Genomic DNA, 25712 nt, shown 5'->3' with positions numbered 1-25712 from the left:
TTATAACCCTAGATTTCACACCTGCATAAGCAAGAAATACATGTTGTGCCACCGTGTAATTAATTCACAGACCTACATGGTAAAATGCAGTGCTAATTGGCATAACAAACTGCATCTGTGGTCGTGGATTTAACTTGTCAGTCTGTGGCATTGCCTTTGATCAAACAGGCACTTAAAGCACTTGATGGCCCAAACTGTAGATCTATAAAATGTATGCCAATGCTAGGATGGGACAAGTCTGGATTCTGAGGCCAGGGGTGATGAGGATAATACTTATGAATGAGAGTTCCAGTTACAGGGGGAGGGAAATTGCCCTGCCAGTGCGGAGGCAATTGATTGAAGGTGCCTGAGTGTCTGGCTTCACTAACAGCAGACGAACACAACAAACAAGGCTTGCGACGACCACTCGTTCGTCTGGAATGGCACCTCACGAATGGCCCGTTCGCGAACAGACAAACGGCCTGTTTGTGGGGTTTTTTTCATTCGTAATGCTGTTCCTGCCCATCTCTAGCCAGGGGTGATGAGGATAATACTTATGAATGGGAGTTCCAGTTACAGGGGGAGGGAAATTGCCCTTCCAGTGCAGAGGCATCTGTAGCCAGCTCTGGTTCTTTTCCTATGTCCTTTTTATGAAAACAGCCAACTGGCTATGACTCCAGAAGACTCAGAGTGCTGAAAAGTTAGTGAGCAAAGAGACCCTTTTCTCCCTCTTCCGTAACGTTAGTGCTGGATGGCACCCAGTGAAGTTGATGGACAATAGATTCGCCAAAGTAAAGATATAAATCTTCTGTGGGAAACTCACACCAACAGTTTAGTATATTAAAATATTAAATTCTTATTGCTTATGGGAAACTGTGGCAAGAATCTTATGAGCTACAGTTTTGAAACTCCATGGTGTTCTTGAGAAAGATTGTTCTTCGAAACAGGCTGAGTGCTAGCATCCTGTTGAACACAATGGAAAATTGATTTGGAATGACTACTACAGTGTGGGCTTAGTACGTCGAGACACAACTGGTGAAGTCTGATGGGAAATTTTTCTGTTTGTCTAGAAAAATCTTCTCATACAGCTATCTTGAAATATACACAGAGGAGAACTTGAAGGAAAGTTTGGCTGGAAATAACAATACTTACCTTATCTCTTGAAGTAAACATTTGAGACTTTGGTATCTGGATGCCAGCTGGTCCTTATGAAAATAAGCACAGGTTATTAATGACTTCATAGAGAGAATATTGATTTGAGTATTGAGATCTAAAGAACTGTATTTTGTATAGATATTTATTGTATTTATAGTATTTAAGGAGATATGATTAACTATTCACTGTGAGCACTGTGCACTTTACTATACCAAAATTTAAGAGTTAAAAATTAAAAAATTAATATTTTAATATACTAAACTGTGGGTGTTAGTTTCCCATGGAACATTTACATCTTTATTTTGGTGGTCCTATTCTGGGGAGCTCCTTTAATTGGTGTGGACAATAGATTCAGGCAGGCAAACGGAAATACTAAACAAGGAGGAATTCACTGCTAGTAGATATAATATCGGCCACCAGCATGGATGACTCTCAAAGTGGGTTGGACAGATTAGTGGTGGATAGGACCAAAAGTAGAGACTAGCCATAGTGATGAAAGAGAACTTCCATTTTAAGAAGCAGAAAACCTCTGCATGTCATTGTTGGGAGGCAGCATCAGGGGAAAGCCTCTATGTTGTGCGTTGGTTCTCCAGAGAAACCAGTCTGCTGCTGTACGAAATAGGTTGCTGGACTAAATGAACCACTTAAATGGATCCAGCACAGCTCTTCATATGTTTTTATTGTAAGTCACAATGTGGGGTGTTGGAGAGTGTCATCAAGTCATAGGTGACTTATGGCAATCCCTGTTGGGGTTTTCATGGCAAGAGACTAACAGAGGTGGTTTGCCATTGCCTGCCTCTGCAACCCTGGTCTTCGTTGGAGGTCTTCCATCCGATTACTAACCAAGGCTGACTCTGCTTAGCTTCTGAGATATGACAAGATCAGGCTCTCCTAGGATATCCTGGTCAGGACTTAAGTATGTGAACCAGCCCTACATCTTGAAAGCAACACTCACAAAGCGTTTCAACCACAGGGTCTTGTGGGACCGATAGAAAGTAACAATATCCATTCCTAACAGTGCATTCCTAAGTACAGTCATGCCCTCCTAAATCAGTTGGACAACAGACTTAGGAGGAGGTGACTTTGCAGACAACGGCACTTTAAATGCAGTTGGTTGTACAGAAACGAGGCTTTTGTTTTCAACAGGAACTTTTCATTTTCTTTTGGTCTTTCTCATTCTGAATGACATACCAATTAGTTGCAGAATATGGGGACTGCCATTAGATCTGTGGGTTATTTATAGTACCCTAGGATGGTTTGTTGCTGTTGTGTGTGTTTTGGGCAGAAGCCTTATTAGAGACAAGCAAACCCGTTGTCACCCTGGCCAGGGGTTTTTTTTCATACTTTTTTTCCTGCAGTAAAAATGTTTTGTGTAAAGAAAAATGTATTCTGTCCCTTGCTTTTCTTAAAATGTTTTTGGATCCATATTAGAGAAGAAATTCTTGTCCCCCGACAAATGTCTCAAACTCCATATGGGCAACATGGAATGGCTCGACCAGAGTTTGCTTTGGGATGGTTGTGTGAAAGAATCAACTGTACTCCACCCAGAAGATCTGAGATCCATTGCCTTTGCACTTTTGGGTATCTTAAAGGCCAGTTTGGGATGGGTGCCAAAGAGTCTCACAAACCAATCCTGAGCATCATTCCTCTCTTCGATGATCACTGAAATCAAGGATCTTAGAATGGTGTCATTTTGTTTAAAGTTGCATTGTTATTCAGGGATCACCCGTTATGTATATTATTTAATTTAACTGACCTCATTTTTCTCCAGAGCGTTTTCGCACTTTTTGTGCTGCATGAAGATAAAACATTATTGTAAAGTCCATACTTTAAAACAATTGAACATTTTCAATGAACCACACAGAAGCAAAGCAACGATAAAGCTCTAAATGTATTCACTTGTTTCCAAAAGGAGGCAAAGGAAGGAAATGGACGGACCTCTTGAGAGAGTGTGTTCCACAGCTCTGGAGCCACATTTGGGAAGAGAGTGGGTTAGATCAAGCCAGTGTTTTTGCTAAGTCTTACACACTTCCCCTCCTTTCTACAACCCTAGCTTTTGTCCATGGAGGTCCCATAATCTCAAACATAACTATTTTGGTTGGTCAAAGGGGCCCCTCCTTCCTTTTTTCACTAGTGTAAGAGCTGGCTAGATCCAACCTGCCAGGGCTTTCCAGGCAAGAGATTAACAGAGGTGGTTTGCCACCGCCTGCCTCTGCAACCCTGGTCTTCTTTGGAGGTCTCCCATCCAATTACTAACCAAGGCCATTCCTGCTTAGCTTCCAAGATTTGACGAGATGGGTCTTGTCTGGGGTATCCAGGTCAGGACTGGCTGTTATTTAATAATAAAAAAGGAGATCCTTTTACAGATTTTCCAGAGTCCTCTCTAGATGTGAATGAGTTCTATAATCAGTAGAGATGTTTGGACACTCACTGGTTTATGTCCTGTTTGCCAGTTGCAAACAGACATTCAATTTTTTGAGCAAGATTCAAGTCCAGAAGCACCTTAAAGACCAACAAGATTTCTAGGATGTAAGCTTGGCAGAGCCAAATGCTTCCATATTGGTATTTAGCCTTTTTACTCAGAGAGGAGGGCTGCACTGTAGGGAGTGTGTTGGCGGGTTGCACAGCAATGAGATATGAATTTGCAGAGTTTTATAATAGCCCAGCACAATGGAAATAAGTAGACAGACTTCTGTGATTCTAGCTCTATAAAAATACTTTACTACATAATAGGGTCAAAAGGGTACATTTGGTAGGAAAAACAACAGTTTCTGACTACATCTTGATAGTCTCAACTAGGTCCTAGAGAGAGAGAAACTACTAGTGAAGTAGTAGTAGTGTAGCAGCAGCAGACAACCACTGAACAAAGAGCAATAAAACCTTAGTATATGTTGCTAGCTAATTGCCCCCCAATAAACTGGCTCATCCAATAGACAATCCTGCTGGATTCCCTCATTAAGATTAAAGACACCCACTTTCTCTGGCAGGAACTTCTCTTGAAGCCTAAGTGGCCCTATGCTAACTAGCTATGTGACGAAACAAACAGAGCAACAAAAAGAATCTTCAAAACCACACAAGCAAACCGCATTTATGACCGTCTAGAACAGGCCCTCTTACGTGAGAGAATCCACACTACCCGCAGAGAACTTGCTGCCACAGACAAGGAGCTATTTTGCTTGCATATCAACACCAGCCATAAAATGAGAAGTCAGGATTGGGACAAGGTCGATAATCTCACCTACAGGAAGATGGAACAAGTTTTTACCAGCCACACATCCAGACAGAAGCAGAAGTTTAACAAACGACAGGAAAAAAGACAGACAAGCCCAATGCTCGACAATGCACGCATTGTCATCAATCTGACAGACCGTCGTCAACTCTCACCAGAAGAAACCTCCATCTTGGCAAAGGGAGGAAACTTTGCAGTCACCTCCACCAGAATTCCTGTGGAAGACATCATTGCAAATGTAGAAGCTGCCATTCGGCATCTACCTGAAGAGGAAGCTGAGGAAATAAGAGGAGAGACAGCCAGGATTCTACGAAAGGCAAAGCTTCCCACCAGCAATATAACATGCAAGGAGAGAAATGCCATCAAGACCCTCAATGCAGATCCAGACATCATCATTCTACCAGCTGTTAAAGGCAATGCTACAGTGATCATGAAAACAGAGGAATACAAAAAGAAGATTAAGGAACTCCTGGACCCCTCCACCTACAAAAAACTAAAACGAGATCCCACCTGCAAAATCACCAGGCTAACAAATGCGCTGATCAAGAATTCCTCACTACATCCCGACACGCACAGAAAACTATGCAAGACAGAAGCACAGCCACCTAGACTATATGGACTCCCTAAAATACATAAGGATTCAGTCCCATTCCGACCCATTGTGAGTGCCATTGGTTCACCGACATATGGCCGATCTCCTGCAGGACCACATCGGGAAAACCTCGTCTTACATCAAAGATTCAGCAGATTTCATCAACAAAATCAGTTCTCTGAAACTCAATCCACAAGACATACTTGTCAATTTTGATGTTGTATCCCTGTTTACCAAGGTTTCAGTAAAAGACACTATTGCACTTATTAATCAGATTTTCCCAGAGGATGTAACAGCCTTATTCCATCGTTGTCTGACAACCAGTTACTTTCAATGGGATAACGAATTCTATGAACAGATGGATGGGGTGGCCATGGGGAGCCCTCTCAGCCCAGTTATAGCAAACTTCTACATGGAACATTTTGAAAAAACAGCTCTAGAATCAGCACCCCACAAACCTAGTGTATGGTTCCGGTTTGTGGATGATACATTTATCATTTGGAGCCATGGGGAGGAAGAATTGATGGGGTTTTTGAATCATCTCAACAACATCCACCAGAACATACAATTCACAATGGAGAAAGAAATCAAGGGAAAACTCCCATTTCTGGATACCTTGGTCATCCACAAAGCAAACTTTCAGTTAGGTCACAAAGTTTACAGTAAACCAACTCACACTGATTGGTACTTACACAAAAACTCCAATCAACAATTTAACTTTTTCATGACTGAGTGTAGGACACTTGCACAAAGTCCAACAACCTTTTTACTCAGATAGGAGGGCTGCATTGCAGGGAGAGTGTCTCAGATGCTTTGCTAATGAGTTGAGGACCATAGGCCTCACCACTATGTTGCCTTACATACTATCTGTTGTCTTAAATATGTGCTCCTATAAGCTACTTGCCCTTCATGCGGTCTAATGTCAGCCCTAGAATTGCTTATGTTCGGTTTCAGCATTTCTTCAACTCTGTATTGGATCCTTGCTAATGCTATGCCTTGTAAACTTGTATTTACTTACCCTACGGCATTGATTATGGAAATGTCCTTGATACTGACTGTAGTAAATTTCACACAGTGTAATCCGCCTTGAGTCTCAGAGCCAAGCTACAAGTGACGCCTGACAGAGGTTGGACACTTGTCAGCTTCCCTCAAGTTTTGATGAGAAATGTAGGCATCCTAGTCTTGCAGCTGTAATGGAGAGCCAAGCTGTAAAACCAGGATGCCTACATTTCCCATCAAAACTTGAGGGAAGCTGACAAGTGTCCAACCTGTGTCAGGCGTCACTTGTAGCTTGGCTCTCAGTGAGAAAGGCAGACTATAAATGACATAAATATAAATAAAATTAAGGTGCTACTGGACTTAGAATTTACTCTTCTCCTGGAAACCACCACAGCTACCCATCTGAAACTGCTTTTCCCGACAAGCAATCTCAGTGCAATCCTAAACAGAGTTACACCATTCTAAGCCCATTGATTTCAGAACTCTTCTTAGGATTTCACTGTCTGTTTTTGAGTGTTTGGTGGGTTGTTTCACTGCATTCCTTACTAACTATCCAATATAGCACAATTGGCTTTTTATGCAGGCACGTTCTCACACAACCTGATTGACTTCTACTACCTCCCCTCTATTCTTGCAGCATAACTGCTAGTCTCAGCAGGAAGTTGTTTAAACAGGCAATTAGATCACTCTCAAATACATCAGTCATCAATAAATGCTGTGTTCCCATAAAATCCTACCCTTCAGTGTTCATCTAAGCATTCCATAGTGAAACTGGCAGCCGCCAATCAGTTTGAATCGGCAACATCTTTGTGCACGTGCAGTTTTGGGAAAACCCAATGGAAAACGGTTGGGCAGGTATTTGTGTCTGCTCAGCATGACCCAAACAGACTTAAATGATCGGTTTACATCTGATCATCACCTTCGAACACGGTAAGTTTGAGTTGAATGTGTTCATGGCAAAACTCACAATAAATCTAATATCAGAGTTCTGTGGGGGTCCCCCCCCCCACACAGCTGACAATAAACATCTATACTGCTAAATTCCAGAGCACCACCATTTTCACTAGAAAACCCCTGTACGGATTTCTTGTCTCGCACTGAGAATCTGATATGTAAATTTTAATTTTTGCATTGCTTTCAGTTTTCTTATACCAATGCATATCGATTGATTCATGCATGGAAGGAAAATAGCTTTTTTTTCTTTGTTCTTCTCTTTTCCTGCAGTTCCTTCTGACCCCTGGAAAGATCAATCCTAGGATCGCTGGATCCATGGTCCATTTCACACAGCACGCTTTAAGCCGGCAATGCTGAGCATTCATGCTGATGGGTGCTGAAATGGCTTGGGGTCCCATCATTCTCCACTGCATGACCTCAAGATGATTTGGTGTCTGCTGACAAATTAAGATGTGTCTGTTTGGAGCCTCATTTTAAGGGGGCTGGAGCTGACATTTAAAAAAAAATTTGCATGCATCCTAACTTTGCAAATTGGAACCCATTCCCTCCCCGCCCTGTATTTGCTGATTGGACTATCCCATGCCCACTGGATAGGCAATTGGTGGCAGAGTTCTGGGGGAAAATATGATCATTTTGCTCTCATTTATTTTTTTAAAAGTCAAGCTAGGAAAGGGTTAAAATACTGCTGCTTCATTCCCTCCCAGCAGCTTCCCTGATACTTTGTCTCCAAATGGGTGTGCAAAACACTTGTTTTTTTCCCCTCTTCGGCATTAAAATAAGCCTGAGCTGGGAGGGAAAAGCAGCCATTTAATCCTTTGCTGGCTTTTAAAGCTAGCAGGGAATAAGCAACAATGTGAGGACTCGTTCCTGGCTTTGAAAAAAATAAATAAGAGAGTGTGTGCACACCTGGGAGGGAGGAAGCCAATGGAGAAGCAGCTTTACCTCGCTTTACTGATAAAGATGGCAGAAAAGGAGTTCAGAGAGCTGAGGAGGGTGGGAGTGGTTACCGGCGGACAGACCAATCAGCTCCTGGGGGGAAGAGAGAGGAGGGCGGAAGAAGCAGGTGGGAGTATGTGGCTTCACACAGCCATAATGTGCAACAGCTTCGACTAGACATTGGCATCAAAAATAACTCACAAAATGAGCGCTGGGGGGAAATACAGGGAAAAAATGGACAAATGTCGTATCTGCATCTCATGACTGTCTTGGATGTCTGGAAATGAAGAGAATGTGGGAAGCAGAATAGAGTACAATATGCTTAAAAGTGAGCATGCGAAAGACATCCATGTAGAGGAACAGCAATGCAGGTGAGTGAAGAGCCACTAGGGAAAGAAATCAACCTCTTTCCTCATTCCACCCTTCTCATGCAGTGACCTGTTCCTCTGAGAATGATCTCTCTGGGGACTGGAAAGGATTACAGGAACCAAGATAAATACTGGAAAAAGTTTCCATTTTGTACACAGAGTGGTGTGATATATGCCACCAGTTTTATCCCCCTAACTTTCTGCAGGTATTAAACATTTTATCATGAAATGATACAGAAATGGCATATAAATGGTGTACAAATGGAGTAAAATGGAATAAAGTAAGCAAACTGGAAATACCAACAACAAAAATTGAGCCCCCCCCCCAAAAAGGCCAGTAACTACACACAAAAACAAAAGGCAATGAAAAAGAGTACATTTGTACACTCTTACCAAGACGGCTACCCTAGTCCTATGTGTATGGCTGCCTTATCTCAGCATGTCTGTTCATCTGCACTGTGAGATGTACTTTATAGAGTTAATTTTTTTTCACTTTTGTTTCTCATTCAAAGAACAGGGTGAATCAGAAATTAATCATAAATAATGACATGACTGTTTCTTGCCCAGCCAAGAAAGCTGAACAAAAGCACACACCAGCGGAGGCATGCACTACCCAGTATGTCTTCTAGAATTGGGTAGTAAGAGATTAAAGGCATCTGGTTTACCCTGCGCTTCCTGAGCACAGTCATCCCACACTGGCACAGACACTAATTAAAGAAATTGCCGGTAGCAATAGAGTTCTACAAATGGTACACAAACAAACAACCTAAATTGTTTCCCTTTTACTTCGTTGTTTCAGTGAGACACGGATGGTTTAGGAATAGCTGAAATGAAAAGACAAAAGGGATAGAGAAAGAGCAAAAAAAATAGGCTGTCAGCTTCGTAATCTCTTCTCCTGTTAAATTTCCAAAACCTGATAGCATTGTCAAGGATCAAAGCCATTACTCAAACCATTTAGAGGGTTCCACAAAGTGTATTTCCTGCTATGCAGACCCAAAGCCTTCAGTGTGGCAGCTGATGTTACTGGATAATTAGTTTGACTCCTATCAGGCCCTCAGAATTTTTTTAAAAAAGTTAAAATAAAACAAACCAAAACCAGAATTCATTTGGGTAAACTGAAAATTATGGATCAAATGCAGGTTTCCGAATTCTTGATCATGGCTGCAAGTAAAATAATGGAAATTAGCTGATGAAGGTATACCATACATGGTTTTCTCGTTCTTATCCTCACAACAGCCCCGTGAGATAAACTAGGATAAAAAAGAGTATTTGGCCCCAAATCACCCAGTGATTATGGCAGAGAATGAGCTTGAAGATGGTACTCACTAGTAGAGATGGGCCTGAACCGAAATACGAACCAAAACTAAGCACAAAGCAGGCTGGTTCATGGTTCGCGAACCACGGTTCATCAGATCCCATTTCAGACGAACCACCATGAACTTTTAGGCTGGTTCGTTTTGGTTCATTTTTTGGTTTGTCACTGCAGACAGCCTGGTGCCAATCAATCCATTTCCTAGGCAACAGGGGATGGACTTCCTGCAGACCTTCTGCTGACCTGGAAGTGACCTTCTGCTGACCCGGGAGTGATGATTTTCTGACCTGTATGTGACGTTTTCATGAACCAAACGAACTGGTTTGCGAACCAGGACAGGTTTGTGAAAGTTCGTGGTTCGTGAAATTTGGTGAACCACATGGTTCGGTTTTTTCCCAGTTCGTGCCGATCTCTACTCACCAGTCCAAATAGTACAAAACTCAGTTTTTCATTTTCAGAGAGGAGCTGGGATGGGCTTTTCCAAGATAAATCCAGACTACTCATTCAACACAAGCTTCCCTGCCTTCTCCCTCCCACTGTAGTCCACTGATCTCCACAAAGTGCTGTTGTTGGGGGATAGGGAACCCTGAAGAACAACATGAGGGGGTCACACAGTGGGAATTGTGAAACAGTGGACATGGCCAATTTGTGTGTGTGTGTGTGTGTGTGTTATGTGCCATCAAGTCGTCTCCGACCTATGGCAACCCTATGAATGAAAGACCTCCAAAATGTCCTATCTTTAACAAACTTGCTCAGATCTTCCTTAGAAACTGGAGGATGTGGAACTCAGGGCAGATTCACATGGCATGGCTACCTTGGGGTCTCATGTACCCTTTTACTTGAGCTGGTTTACAGATTACAGTAGAACTATTTTGAGAATGAAATTTCAGATTGTTTAAACATTTTAATCAGAAGATTATGTAGATACACATCACATTAAACAGGCTCCCAAACTGTTGGCTGTGCACATATTTCCAGTTCTCGTTTTATCCTAGTTGGCATTACGACACATTGATAGCAGCGGCTTCATATCTTCTATGTAGATCTACTTTCTGCTAAAGCTAGGAGGGAGTGTAGAAAGCACAAAATGCATAACTGTAATTGGCAGAACTCACCAAATCAATTTGGTTGATTTGGTGAGTTCTTAGTTTGGTGAGTTCTGGGTTCCCCACCCCTGACAGGAGGGGTGCGGAACCCAGCACTCATCTTTCAAAGGTCTTTGTGTGCATGCAAAGCATGCAAGAGCTCCCAGTGTAGCATGATGACATCACTTCCAGGAGTGATGTCATTGCACAGGCCACAGGAGTGGTCCCACGTTTTGGGCCAGGCTGATTCTTAAAGAATTGGTCAGTTTGTGGCTCAAATTAGCCCAGTACAAAGCAATGGCATCACTCTTGGAAGTTATGTTGTTGCAGCACACCAGGAGCACACCTAGGAGGCCTGTTCCCAGGGGTTTTTTTCTGGGAAAAGAGGTGGTGGAACTCTCTATTATCACATGTGATGATGTCATTCCCGGAAGTGACGTCACTTCCGGAAGTGACACCACTTCCCGGAATCCAGCACAATGCATTACGACAAGATAAATGTTAGTAAGCTTGGAAAATTACACTATTATGAGAAAGGGTTTTTTCTCTTTCTGTATCCTCTACAAAAAGTGAAATCTTCCATTCCCTTTCCTAAACATTTCATTTCTTTGGAATCATATTTTAAAATATGCAAGAAGGAGGGGGCCTCTAAAAATCCAAAACCCATCTCACAAATCTAAATTCTAACAGATTCCGTCTGCCAGCATAGGACAAAAAAATTCTAAAACTCTTTCTCAAAATTCCACAGAGTCTGAAATTCCTAATCTAATGAATATTGAATTTTCAAAATTTCAGGGAGGGTTGCCAGCATGAGAAAGGAGGTGTGGACTAATGGAAGCATCACGAGACGGGAAGTAAACAGGGGAGCAGACAACGTGTTGCCTAGAGAAGACAGCAGAGGGCAGGAAGCAAGAAGACCGACTAGAAGAAGCAAGACCCGGAAGCAAAACAAGGGAAGTACTGGAAAGGATACAAAGACTATAGGAACAGGAAGCATGCCATTTTAAGTGAGGTATGAAGCGAAGTCAGTAACCATAGAGAAGCGGCTAAGAAACCATAGAGAAAGAACGCCCGACATTTAAATAATAATAATGAAGTTTCAATCCAAATGGTATGGGACACATACAAGGCAGTCATAAGAGGAAATTTAATTTTATTAAATAACAAGGACAAGAAAAGAAAACAAGAGAAATGGCATGAAATACTGGAGAAACTGCATAAAAAAGAACAGGAACTAAAGAAAAAACCTGGGAAAAAATCAATAAGACAAGAAATTAAAATACTGCAGGAGCAAATAAGAGCCATTAGCAACAAGGAATTAGAATGGAATTTAAAGGTATTAAAACAGAAGTCATTTGAAGGAGCAAATAAACCAGGAAAGTACCTAGCCTGGCAACTGAAGAAGAAAAAAGAGAAGAAAATCATTAGTAGGATAATGGAGGAAGGAAAGGAATTGAAAGATCATCAAACAATTAAGCGTGCCTTCTACAAATATTATGCGAAATTATTCCAGAGGAAGGCAGTAAATTTGGAAGAAATAAACTAATATTTGCAAAAAACAGATCTACCAAAGATAGCAGATGAAATGAAGCAGAGACTGAATGCTCCAGTAACAGAGGAAGTAATCGTACAAGCAATAGAAGCAGCAAAGATTGGAAAAGCACCAGGACTGGATGGGATCACTGCTAAATTTTACAAAGTAATGAAGGAAGACCTTGTACCGATATTAAAAAATATAATGAATGATATACTTCAAGGAAAAGGACTTCCAGATACATGGAATGAAGTGAGTATTGCTTTGATCCCGAAAGAATTACAAGACTTGACAGATGTGAAAAATTACAGACCAATTTCGCTTATAAACAATGACTATAAAATAATGGCAAGAATATTAGCAGACAGGCTTAAAATATGGTTAATGGACTTTATAGGAGAAGACCAGGCTGAATTCCTACCAAACAGACAACTAAAGGACAACTTGAGAGTGGTTATAAATGCCATTGAATATTTTGATAAGCGACCAGACAAAGAAGTTGGCTTTTTCTTTGCAGATGCAGAGAAGGCCTTTGACAACTTGAACTGGGACTTTATGTTCGCATCAATGGAAAAGATGGACCTAGGCAAAGAATTTATAGAAGCAGTAGAAACAATATACAAGGAACAAAGAGCGACAATCTGTGTCAATGATGACCTGACAGAGAAGTTTGAAATAAGAAAAGGTACAAGACAAGGATGTCCACTATCACCATTGTTATTTGTGATGGTCTTAGAAATATTACTAAGGCAGATCAGAGAAGATGATGACATAAGAGGAATAAAAATAGAGGGATCTTCCTATAAGTTAAGAGCGTTTGCAGACGATTTGATGTTTATAGTAGAAGATCCACTACAAACTCTGCCAAGATTACTGAAAAAAAATAAGGAATTTGGAGATTTGGCAGGCTTCTATATAAACAAAAAGAAGTCAAAAATAATAACTAAGAACATGACCAAGAAGAAACAACAGGAACTAAGTGAAGTAATAAACTGTGAAGTGGTACACAAGACTAAATATTTGGGAATAGAGCTGACAGCTTAAAATATTGATTTATTTAAGAATAACTATGAAAAGCTCTGGACACAAATTGAAAGAGATCTGATAAAATGGAATAAACTAAACTTGTCGTGGTTAGGTCGGATTGCCACAGTTAAAATGAACGTGTTGCCTAGAATGATGTTCCTAATGCAAACAATACCAATTGTAAAAGACAAAAAACAATTTGAAAAATGGCGGAAGAAGATATTGGAATTTGTGTGGGCAGGAAAGAAACCAAGAGTAAAGATGAAAATTCTTTGTGATGCTAAGGAAAGAGGTGGAATGCAGTTACCTGATCTTCGACTTTACCATGAAGTGATATGTTTAGTCTGGCTAAAAGAATGGGTGTCTTTAACCAATCATAAACTACTAACTTTGGAAGGTTATAATAAACTATTTGAATGGCATGCATATATGTGGTACGATAAGTATAAAATGGACGCAATGTTTCAGCAGCACTATTTGAGAAGAAATTTATTGTTGACTTGGCTAAAGTACAAAAAATTTATAGACCAGAAGAAACCTCTTCGGATTATACCAGCTGAGGTGATCAACCTAAACGTAGAATATAAAGGAAAAGAATGGCTCACCCTCAAAGACTTAACAGAAGTAACGGATAATGAGTTGAAGCTTAAACCAAATGAGGAGTTGCCATTCAAATATGGTTGGTTGCAATATAGACAAATCAAAGACTTATTTGATTCAGACCAAAGAAAAACAGGCTTTAGAACCAAGAATTCAGAGCTGGAAGAATTACTGTTGAGAGATAATAGTAAAATAATTTCTAAAATGTATAAACTGTTATTGAAGTGGTTTACAGAAGATGAACAGTCAAGGTGCAAATGGTAAAGTGGGCTATAAATTGTAATAATGAAATAACAATGGAAGCATGGGAACAATTATGGAAAAATACTTTAAAAATATCAACATGTACCAGTATTAGAGAGAATGGCTATAAAATGTTATATAGATGGTACTTAACACTGAAAAAATTAGCCATAGCCAACAAACAGCTATCTAATAAGTGTTGGAAATGTAAGGAGCATGAAGGTTCTCTATTTCATATGTGGTGGACTTGTCGTAAGGCTAGAGACTTTTGGACCAAAATATGTACTGAGATGTCTTTGATACTTGGTTATAATGTTGCAAAAAATCCAGAAATGTTGTTATTATCATTGCATTTGGAAAATGTTAATAGAAATGATAAGATATTGTTATATTATATAATATCAGCAGCTAGAAAAATATATACTCAGTACTGAAAGAGAGAAGAAATACCTGAAATTGAAGAATGGACAAGGAAATTGTTGTACATGGCTGAAATGGACAAACTAACAAGAAATTTGAAGGAGCAAGATCCAGAAGCATTTTTGGAAGATTGGAAAAAGTTGAAAAAATATATGGAAAAGAAATGGGATGTTAAGAGACAATTATGGTCTTTCGAGGGGTTTTAAAGAAATTAAGTAAGATAAGATATAATTAAGATCTTTACTAATAATAAGAAAAGAACAACTTTAGTATAGAAATAAGGTATTATTAATAACGGGGGGTTGGAGTGCTGAAGTCATTATTGAAAAGGGGGGAGGGGAGGGGGAGGGGAAATATACACAGGGGAATTGAAATGGAATGTATTTGTATTTGAAATTGATTATATATTGATCCATCCAATAAAAATCTATTTTAAAAAATTTCAGGGAGGGTTTTGCTTTACCGGAGCAATTCAAAATCAGATACTCAACTTTAGCTGCATTAGAGTTATATTTAGTTTAAAATAGCTTTTTTTGGTTGCCTGCCAACTCTACCTTACCAGTGGCTAAGCTGTTGTGACATTGTGAAATGCTCATAAATATTCCAATGTCCTACACAAACAACATTCATAAAAAATTCCTTAACACACATATGCCCACTGCAATTTCAGTGATGTTAATCATCTGAGGGCGGGGAGAACCATTTGAGTTACAGCTATTAAGACATAAGAACACCTATATGCTGACGAATATATTGATGAAAGCCTTCTGTGACTTGGACACAGCTATCCATTCCTAGCATAAAACTGGAATAACCATAACTGATATTTTAACTAACACAGAACCAATGTCAACTTCAGTCAACAAAAGGATGAAAGCAACACACATGCACACACAGCCCCATCCACCCACTCCCCCGATGAAAATAAAACAGAATGAACTCAAAGCAGCACACATATACACAGAAACCCCTGAATGAAATGGAAAGCAGAATGAACTCAAAGCACCTAAGCATCCTCTGCAGAGCATGCAGGGCCGAAGGAGGAAGGAATCACATGGGAAGATTCTAGAGCTTCTGGAATGGCTTTCTGGAGCATTCCTCCTAAAAAAAAAGCCCTGCCTGTTCCCCTGCCTTCCCCCCCTGCCGGCCAGGTGAGTTGTGGCGAGGGGTGGAATATGGAAGTGGGGGATCCCCCACCCCCACCAGGGGACCGGCACCCCTAATTCACTACTGTGACACACTCTATGCGGGGCTTCCCTTGAGTCTGATCTGGCAGTTGCAGCTGGTTCAAGATGCAATGGCGCGTGTCATCACTGGGGTGCCTAGTAGTGCACATATAACACTGGTATTGCACCAGCTGCATTGGCTGCCAGTGGAGTACTGAATCAGATTCAAGGTTTTGGTACTTACCTATAAAGTCCTATGCAGACAGGGACCAATGTTTCTGTGGGACCGCCTCTCCCTATATGTGCCCCAGAGGACACTTCAATCAGGTGACAAACAGCTGTTAGTGGTCCCTGGCCACAGGGAGGCCCGCTTAGCCTTGACCAGGGCCAGGGCCTTTTCAGGCCTTGCTCCAACTTGTCCAATGAGACCAGGGTCCGGCAGGATTTGTTATCTTTCCACCGGTCCTGTAAGACAGAGCTGTTCTGCCAGGCATATGGTGGAGGCTGAGCTGGGCCCCTACTGGCCAAATAGAGGTGAACTAGAGGCATCCACCACCGACCTTTATTTTAACCAACTATGCAAGGAATCTTAATATGGTGGATTGGTGGCGGACTGAAATCGATAAACTGATTACTCCTGTGCTGCCTTCCTTGTCCTTTTAAATACTTCTATTGTACTGTTTTTATATTGTTGTTTAATTTTAAAAATTTTAAATCATTGTTATTAATGTGCTGTTTTATAGAATGTAATCCGCCCTGAGCCTGCCATTTCGGGAACAGCGGAATAGAAATGGAAGGTAAATAACATAAATAAATAAATAAAATTTATTATTTATTTACTTATTTGATTTATACCCCGCCCTCCCTACGAATGGGCTCAGGGCAGCTCATAACATCCATAAAATACAATAAATTGATCATAAAACTATAAACAACCAACACAAGGGCTCCTCTGGAACTGTTATCTCTACAAATACAGGAAAATCCTTATTCTGAGGAAACACAAGTATAGATTCTCTAATAGTATTATAATTGTTCTTTCTATTTTTCTTTTTCTTAAAGTGCACAGTGCTAGTGTTATATAAATATGAATAAATACTACAATAAATATTTATACAATATATAAACGCTTCCTCTCATAACAATAAATACAATACATAATATAATTCTAAAGAGTGTACAATTCCTATTTGGCACAAAGTCCAAAGATCCAATTGGTGAAAAAGGTCCTTTAAGACAATCACTGAGGTAAGTAATGTTCATTCTGTTCCTCATTATTTTAATTGTTACTCCTTCTTATTCGCAGATCATTATTCAACTGTCAAGAGTGGATTCTTCAAGAGGAATGATATTACTATTGCAGTCTACTGTCTTTCTGCGGTAGGGCGGAGCCTAACAGGCATTGCCAGCATAACTATCCCATTTTGTAATCCAAACTTTTTCAAAGGTTCATCATCCCATATATAAAAGGACTTCAAGCATACAGTCTCCTATCACCAAATTGGCAAAGCTTCAAATGGATCGTATCGTCTCCCTTTTACAGGCCCTGTGGAACTGTAACGGGTCCTGCAGGGCCCGGATCTCCAGTGGGAGAGTGTTCCACCAGGCCGGGGCCAGGGCAGAGAAAGCCCTGGCCCTGGTCGAGGCCAGATGGATGACCTTCAGGCAGGGGACCACCAGGAGTTGCTTATCTGCAGAACACACTGCTCTGTAGGGGGCGTAATGTGAGAGGCTCTTAACCATATCCCAAACTGCTGCTCTTAACCATATCCCAAACTGGCTAAATGTAGCGGTACTGTATGGCAAGTTAATGAAAGAGTACTTTCAAGTGAAAACTAGGAGAGGTGCATGTTAAGGGCAGAGATCTTGGACACCAGCACTGTACATACATTAATCTCTTCAGACAGTTCCAAATGCTGAACAACAACCCATGGGTTTAAGTCTGCCGAAACCCAAGCTCATTCCGACTTCAATCAATGCTTTTTAAAAAATGCTTATGTCTGATCAGATTGTGTCTTTGTAATAGGGCCCATTGTGACAGGGCAAGCCATTTAGCATCCCTAACCTTCCAAAGTATCCAGAAATCTGACTTCTGCAAAGAATTGGGAGCAAGGGATTCATTTCATTGTATCCTCCCCAGATTAAAAAAGTTCAAGGTTCTGTTCTTGATAAATAAGATTTGCCTTAAAGCAATTTAACAGCTGCAAAAAAAAAGTGAAGACATCCATTTTCTGAAAGCCCTCTCGCTGTGGCAGATGCATGACATGGGTCACGGCCTTTAGCTGGACCCCAGGGCTGGCCGGAGCCCTGCCAATTAATCATCCAGTAAAATGCACTTGACAGCTTGAAGAAGTCTCCCAATTGCCTTTCTCATGGCTGCGTTGCTAATTTAGCTCTAGACACTGATTCCGAAGAGATGAACCTTTTGCATTTGCAGCATTTTCTTTTGCAAAAGAAATTACAAAATGGAAAGATACAATATCAGGTGACATTACACACAAATGCTAACCATCTTGTGAATATCGAAGTACAGGCCTCTCAGACATGCATGATTTTTAAAAATTATTTAGTTATTTATGTACTTATTTATTTACATCTCACTTTTCTCCCTGGTGGGTATCCAAGCAGCTCACATTGTTCTCCTCTCCTTCATTTTTTCCTCACAACAACCCTGTGAGGTAGGTTGTCACACCTGAGAGGGTGTGAATGGCCAAGGTCACCCACTGAGCTTCCATGGTAGAGCAGGGATTTGAACCTGGGCTTCCCAGATCATAGCACAACACCCTAATCACACTGGCACACTGGCTCTCTGTTCAGTGCTGACTATCACCTTGAGTTGATTGTCAATAGTTATTATTGTTTATTTACTCACTCACTCCATTTATACCCCATTTTTCTCCTCAACGGGGGCCCACACAGTGCAATCCTAAGAAGAGTGACTCCGGCCTAAGAGTGAGTCACTATTCTTAGGATTGCAATGAAACTGGTTTATAATTTGCTCCCCTCTTCTGTTTTTATCGCAACAACCTTGTGAGGTAGGCTAGGTTGAGAGTGTGTGGCTCTCCCACACTTGCTTAACAAAATTTCCATGGTAGAATGGGGTTCTCTCAGATCCTAGCCTGACATTCAAACCATACTGGCTCTGAAAAGTTCACAAAATTTGCCAAAACTCATCAACATGCAAACATCCACAATGATCCAAATCGTAGGTATTTACTGCATTTGACGTGTTTCATTTGACGTGTTTCTCAACACACACCTGTCTTGCAACACAAGTTAGCATATCTAAAAATAATTATCTTCTTCCCTCACCATTATTACTTTAGCTCAACCTGGCCCCCAGATCTTCCTTGCTGCTCCTTCTTCCCACCTGCAAGATTTTTAAACACACCTCAGTCACTGTGCTGTCACACCTGTGTTGGAAATTCTAGGCCACTCATTGTCTTAAAAAAGCAGGGTAAAGGGCTCTGTATAACGTGTCGCCATGGTTGGCCTCTTTCATAGATTTGTGTGGGGGAGTGGGGCGGCATTTTCCTGACTGAAAACCAGCTTTTCTATGTACTTGTTTAAGAGGTATAATAGGTACGTGTGTGGGTAACATGTAGGAATGATTGACAGGTATCCTGAGAAATATTATATTTTTGGACTTTTCTGGCGGTTCTATACAATGAGTGAAAATGGTTAAAATAGCGCATGTATGTACTAGGCATGTGTCTCAAAGGAACTAGTCCTATTATTCTGAGGAAACAGTGTTCATAACTTGAAGAAATACTACTACTACTACTACTACTACTACTACTACTACTACTACTACTACTACTACAGCAACAATAATAGCTTCAGGTGGGTAGCCATGTAGTAGTAGTAGTAGTTGTAATAGAAGAGAAATTGTGGCATAGATTTTCTCCATATCTAACAATAATATGATGTTATCTTATTGTATTTGTAGCTAAACTTTCAGTGTTCATCACACTTCATGTAGCAATCTTTCAAAAACCTTTTATGGTAAGCAAGCCCATGTTATTCCTGCCCCATGGGAATCTCCCTCACCTATCACTCATAGAAAATAAGTGGTCTCTAGTACTGTTCTGCTGCTTTGGCTGCCCTACATTTTCCAGCAGTCGGGTAGATTGTGCTGCCTCCTATGCTGGTGGTCGAGCCTGCAGGTGAAGGGAAAAGACTGAAATCTGGCTCTGGAGCTACTAGCAAAACAATGCTGAGTAAATTCAGGGATGGGCTGGTTGAGGTCTTTCTTTTGTTTTAGATAGTAAGGGAACCAAGCATCACCAAACAGTTGTTTGCTGGGCTAGTTTCTTCTTTTCTCCTTCCATGCCCCCAAACACTCCAGAAATTCTGGGAGATTAATTACCATTACTCCCAGAATTTCAAGAGTTTTCTGAGTAGACATGGGCGTGAACCAAAAAAATTTAACAAACCAGCGGTTCGCGGTTTGGTGCAGCTGATGATCCCGAAGTTGCGAATTGCAATGAACATTTTCCATTGCCAAACCAGTTTGCGGTCCGTGGTTCATGGGGCGCAGAATGCCCCCCATGGCACTTAGAGAGCCCATATTCCCAGGGAGTGTTATGCAGGCTCTCCTACAGCCATCACCCAAGTTTGGACAAGATTGCAAAAGGGATCTTGGAGTTATACCCTCTCCAATACAAGGCCCCCAGGAAACTCCTACAAAAATCCAAGCTCAATTATACTCTCAGTCTCTCTCCCCAAAGGCTATCAAGCGGCAAGCAAGAGCTCTGTCCCACTCCACTGCTCGCTGAAAGTGAAACCCAGCCTGGGAGCCCACGGCTATTTATAAGCCCAGGTCCCATTGAGCAACGCAGGAGGTCTGTGTTTGGCTGTCAGAGCTGCCTATCAGGATTTGCAGGGATGAGATTGGAGTGCCTGTGGCTACAGAACACCCCCTTCCCCCTCCCTCCCCTGGGTGTCTTCTCCCAACTTGTAACCTCTTTGCAGCTCCGTGGTTGGAAGGAAGACCTGCCGATCAAGGTAAGCTGGGCTTCCATTCGGGTTTTCAGGGCAACAGAAGGAGGGCAAACACAGCTCAGGCCTTCCCCCAGCTCCGTTGCCAGGGGAATTGATTGCTGGCGCCTGAGTATCTGGATTCCAAACTGCGGCCAAACGCACCGAACCAGGCCTCTCCCAAATGCTGGTTCGTTGGCCGTGGACAATCATGAACTGCCGGATCGCGATCGCATGATCGCCAATTTTGTGGGTTTTTGAAGTTCGTAATGTGGTTCGTGTCCATCTCTAGTTCTGAGTCATTTCAGATATATCCAACCTGATCCAAAACAGTGATTTTGGGTGTAATCTATCTATCTATCTATCTATCTATCTATCTATCTATCTATCTATCTATCTATCTATCTATCTATCTATCTATCTATCTATCTATCTATCTATCTATCTATCTATCTATCTATCTATCTATCTGTCTGTCTGTCTGTCTGTCTGTCTGTCTGTCTGTCTGTCTGTCTGTCTGTCTGTCTGTCTGTCTGTCTGTCTGTCTGCCTGCCTGCCTGCCTGCCTGCCTGCCTGCCTGCCTGCCTGCCTGCCTGCCTGCCTGCCTGCCTGCCTGCCTGCCTGCCTGCCTGCCTAAACATTTTACCTCACGCTTCCTCATGGTTCAAGGTGGCTTGCAAAAATAGAATAAAAATATTTCCAGTTAAAATTAAAATAACAACCCCCAAATCCCTCCCCTCAAAAGATGCCCATCATTTGCCCTCCTCAAAAACCCTGGCAAACAGGCAGGCTCGCAGGGCTTGTTGAAGATCTCCCCTCACCTCCTCAGACAGCACATTCCTCAAAGCAGAACAACTTAACACCCACAGCACATTCCACAAAGCAGGAGGGAGCCATGATGGAAAAGGCCCGAGCTCTGGTCAATGCCAGATGGGCTACCCTGAGAGGTGGGGTCACCAACAGATGTTTGCCTGAAGACCGTAGTTGGCACACAGGGACATATGGGTCCTTTAAATCTGTGGGTGCCAAGACATGAAGGTCTTTAAAGAGGATAATGTTAAGGGATTTTTTAAAGGACCTCTCACCTCATGCCCTATGTGTGAGCACAATTGAAGCGGAATACACACACACAAGAGGCAAATTTGCCTTGGTGGCAGATTCTTTCTCCCTGGCCTCTGGGATTAAACTACAGGTCAGCTCCATCTTGCAGTGAGGAGAGAAAGTTCCTTTTAATGATAAACTTTTTTTTGTTTTCACTTTCCAACTAAGATTTTAACCTTGACTGTGTTATTTCCCAGAAGAATTTCGAACCTATGACAAAATTATGACTCCAGCATTGAAATATTTATATTACAGTAAGATCTGATTGTACCGTCAATCAGACCCGTTGGGTGCCATGAATCCTGGGGAATGTATTATTTGTTCTAACCTTTGATCTTCTATTCTGTAAACAGATAACTAGGGGTGTGCAAGCCAAAAAATTTCGGCTAAAGCCGAAAGCCAAAAGCCGAAAGAAGAATCTCTTTCGAATAAGCTGAAAGCCGAAACGGCCAGCCGTTTCGGCTTTCGGCTTTCAGCTTTGTTTCAGCTTTCTTTCGGCTTTCGGCTTTCAGCTTTTCAATGGGAAAATGCCTCCGTCTTCCCGGACGTCTGGGGGAGGCATTTTCCCACCGAATCAGCCCCAAATTGGTGGGGACCTTCCTCTAACCCCTCTCTAAAAACTCCCCAAGATTCAGACCGATTGGACTTTGGGGGGCCAAGTTATGGCCCCCCAAAGCAGGTCCCCCCATCCTCCCATAAGAAAGCGAAGGAGCAGCATATTGTTAGCATGGGGGCGCACCAAAGGGCATGGCAGCAGTATCTTACACAAAAATAACACAACTCACTTAACATCAGAGAATCACCCCAAAATATTGCTGTCAAAAGCACTTTATTTCCTTAACTGCTTTAGGTTACACAGTAGGAAGGCACAACAGGGCATGAAAGTAGTGTACTACATAAAAATAACACAACTCACTTCACATCAGAGAATCACACAAACACAACTGTTGTCAAAAACGGTGAAGTGGGTTGTATTATTTTGTGTAGTACACTTCTATCATGCCCTTTGGTGCACCCCCCTGCTGTGTATCCTAAAGCTGTTCAAGAAATAAAGTGTTTTTGACAGGAATTGTGCTTTTGTGATTCTCTGATGTTAAGTGAGTTGTGTTATTTTTGTGTAAGATACTGCTGCCATGCCCTTTGGTGTGCCCCCCTGCTGTGTAACCTAAAGCTGTTCAAGAAATAAAGTGTTTTTGACAGGAATCGTGTTTTGTGATTCTCTGATGTTAAGTGAGTTGTGTTAATTTTTCTGTGTGGGGGACTGCTGGTGTAATGTGTCATAATGCTTTGCCTGCTTGTACTTTGAAAGGGAGAAAATAATTTTTAAAAAACTTTATTTTGTGTTGTTCGTGTTTTATTCTTTGTTGTGCAGTTGGTTCCCATCATAGGGAACAATGGGGCTGGCTGGCCAGCCATCTCTGTAGGTGGTGGGGGAATTTGAGGGAGGGTGTCTGTGGTTCAGGTGCTCTTTCACAGGGACCAGCTGGCACTCAGAAGTGTGCCCACCATTGTGGCACCCCTGGGCTGTGCAGAATTGCCCGGGGAAAGAGAGTTTAGAAGTTCTCAGCATAGGGAACAAAGGGAGAGGGCTGGCCTTTGCCAGCCTGTTCCTGGGGTTATGGGTGTGGGGCTGGTGGGGGTGGATTTGGGTCTGTGAGGGGCTAATGTGGGGATTTGGGTCTGTGTGTGGCAGCTGGGGGGGAATTGGGTTTGTGTGGGGCTGTAAGGGGTGGACTTTAGGAGCTGAGAGGACCTACTTGGGGAGGCCATGAAATGGCCCCCCCAAGTGGGAGCAGGCTGAGCCTTGGTGGGGGGTGGGAGGAGGGGTGGGAGAAGGGCCCCTGAGGGCTGGGGGGCATTTTGCATGCAAAATGCCACCCCTGGCAAGACAAGCCTCGCCAAGCTGTCAGTGGTAGAGAAAAGAGCACCTACTTGGGGAGGCCATGAAATGCCCCCCTAAGTGGGAGCAGTCTGAGCCTTGGTGGGGGGTGGGAGGAAGGGTGGGAGAAGGGCCCCAGAGGGTTGGGGGGCATTTTGCATGCAAAATGCCACCCCTGGCAAGACAAGCCTCCCCCAGCTGTCAGTGGTAGAGATGAGAGCAGAGCACCTACTTGGGGAGGCCATGAAATGGCCCCCCCAAGTGGGAGCAGGCTGAGCCTTGGTGGGGGGTGGGAGGAAGGGTGGGAGAAGGGCCCCTGAGGGTAAGGGGGCATTTTGCATGCAAAATGCCACCCCTGGCAAAGGAAGCCTGCTTCTTCATTTTTCCCCATAGGAAATAATGAAGAAGATGAGCAGCAGCATGCTAACAATATGCTGCTCCTTCGCTTTCTTATGGGAGGATAGGGGGACCTGCTTTGGGGGGCCATAACTTGGCCCCCCAAAGTCCAATCGGTCTGAAACTTGGGGGGTTTTTAGAGAGAGGTTAGAGGAAGGTCCCCACCAATTTGGGGCTGATTCGGTGGGAAAATGCCTCCCCCAGACGTCCGGGAAGACGGAGGCATTTTCCCATTGAAAAGCTGAAAGAAAGCCGAAAGAAGCCGAAACGTTTCGGCTTTTTTTCTTTCGGCTAGCCGAAACCTTTCAGCTTTCTCCTAAACGTTTCGGCTAACCCGAAAGAAGCCGAAATACTTTTGTTTCGGCTTTCTTTCGGCATTCAGAAAGCCGAAACGCACATCCCTACAGATAACCATTATTCTGTAAACAATCAGTGTTAAGGGTATTTAAAGCCTTCCAATGCTACTGGTCTTTACATGTCTCCTAGGAATGGAGAATGTGTCTGGGGTTATTCCATATAAGAAATAAAACCATTTTTCCTCTGTAATCACAGTGTTTGATGTCTTGATGTTAGTGGTAGTAGGGGGCTTATAAATTGAAAGCAGAATACTATTACAAAAATCTCCCCAAACAGATAACCATCACCTTGAACTGAGCTGGGAAACAGACTGGCAACTAATGTAGTTGTTTTAAAATAGGCCGCATGTGTACCCAGTGGCTAACTCCTGGCAATAGTTGGGCTGCCGCATTCTGGATGAGTTGTAGTTTCCAGCTTGTTTTCAAGGGCAGCCCCATGTAGAGACTGTTGCAGTAATCCAACTGAGAGCCTGGATTAATGTGAACACCAGACTTGCTGAGTATAGGTAGCAAGACAGTTGGTGAACCAGATGCAGCTGATAGAAGGCGCTCATAGTCACCATTACAGATGGGCACGAACCGAAATACGAACCAAAATTAAACATGAACCAGGCCAGTTCATGGTTCGCGAATCAGCAGTTCATCAGATCCCATTTCTGATGAACCGCCACAAACTTTAGGCTGGTTCGTTCGCTTTGTTTTTTGGTTCATCACTGAAGACAGCCTGGTGCCAATCAATCAGTTTCCTAGGCAACAGGGGATAGACTTCCTGCAGTCCTTCTGCTGACTCAGAAATGAACTTCTGCTGGCCCAGAAGTGACCTTCTGCTGACCCGGAAGTGATGATTTTCTGACCTAGATGTGATGTTTTCATGAACCAAATGAACCGGTTCATAAACCAGGGGCAGGTTTGTGAAAGTTCATGGTTCATGAAATTTGATGAACCATGAACCACTTGGTTTGGTTTTTTTCTGGTTCGTGCCCATCTCTAGTCACCATGCTAGCCTACATTTTAAAGAGCAGGGCAGGGTCCATGAGAGCCCCCAAGCTCTTAACCTGCTTTGAAAAAGCCAACTCATTCCCTCCTAGAATATAAGCCTTCCCAGACAGCATTACTTTTGACTTATCTAGGTTTAGCTTCAGCTTGGCTTGGTATACCTGAATGTACCCCCTATATCTAATAGTACTTTCAGAATTTGCAGAAAAATTCAAAAACAGCTTTCTAGTACCGTCCTACTTTCTGAGGGGTGGGAAGAGGTGTGCTTGTTAGATGCCAATATTTCCTAGCCACTAAACATTCACTGTGGGAACTCGGCATGAGTTGGTTTGTGTTGTTCCTAGTTTATATAAGGTTTACTGCAGTTCCTATTTATAACAACATTGATAAAAAGGATTGTTCATCA

This window comes from Eublepharis macularius, chromosome 8 (genome assembly GCF_028583425.1).
Source record: "Eublepharis macularius isolate TG4126 chromosome 8, MPM_Emac_v1.0, whole genome shotgun sequence".
NCBI classification, from domain to species: Eukaryota; Metazoa; Chordata; class Lepidosauria; order Squamata; family Eublepharidae; genus Eublepharis; species Eublepharis macularius.
Note: the sequence above shows the minus strand (reverse complement) of the source record.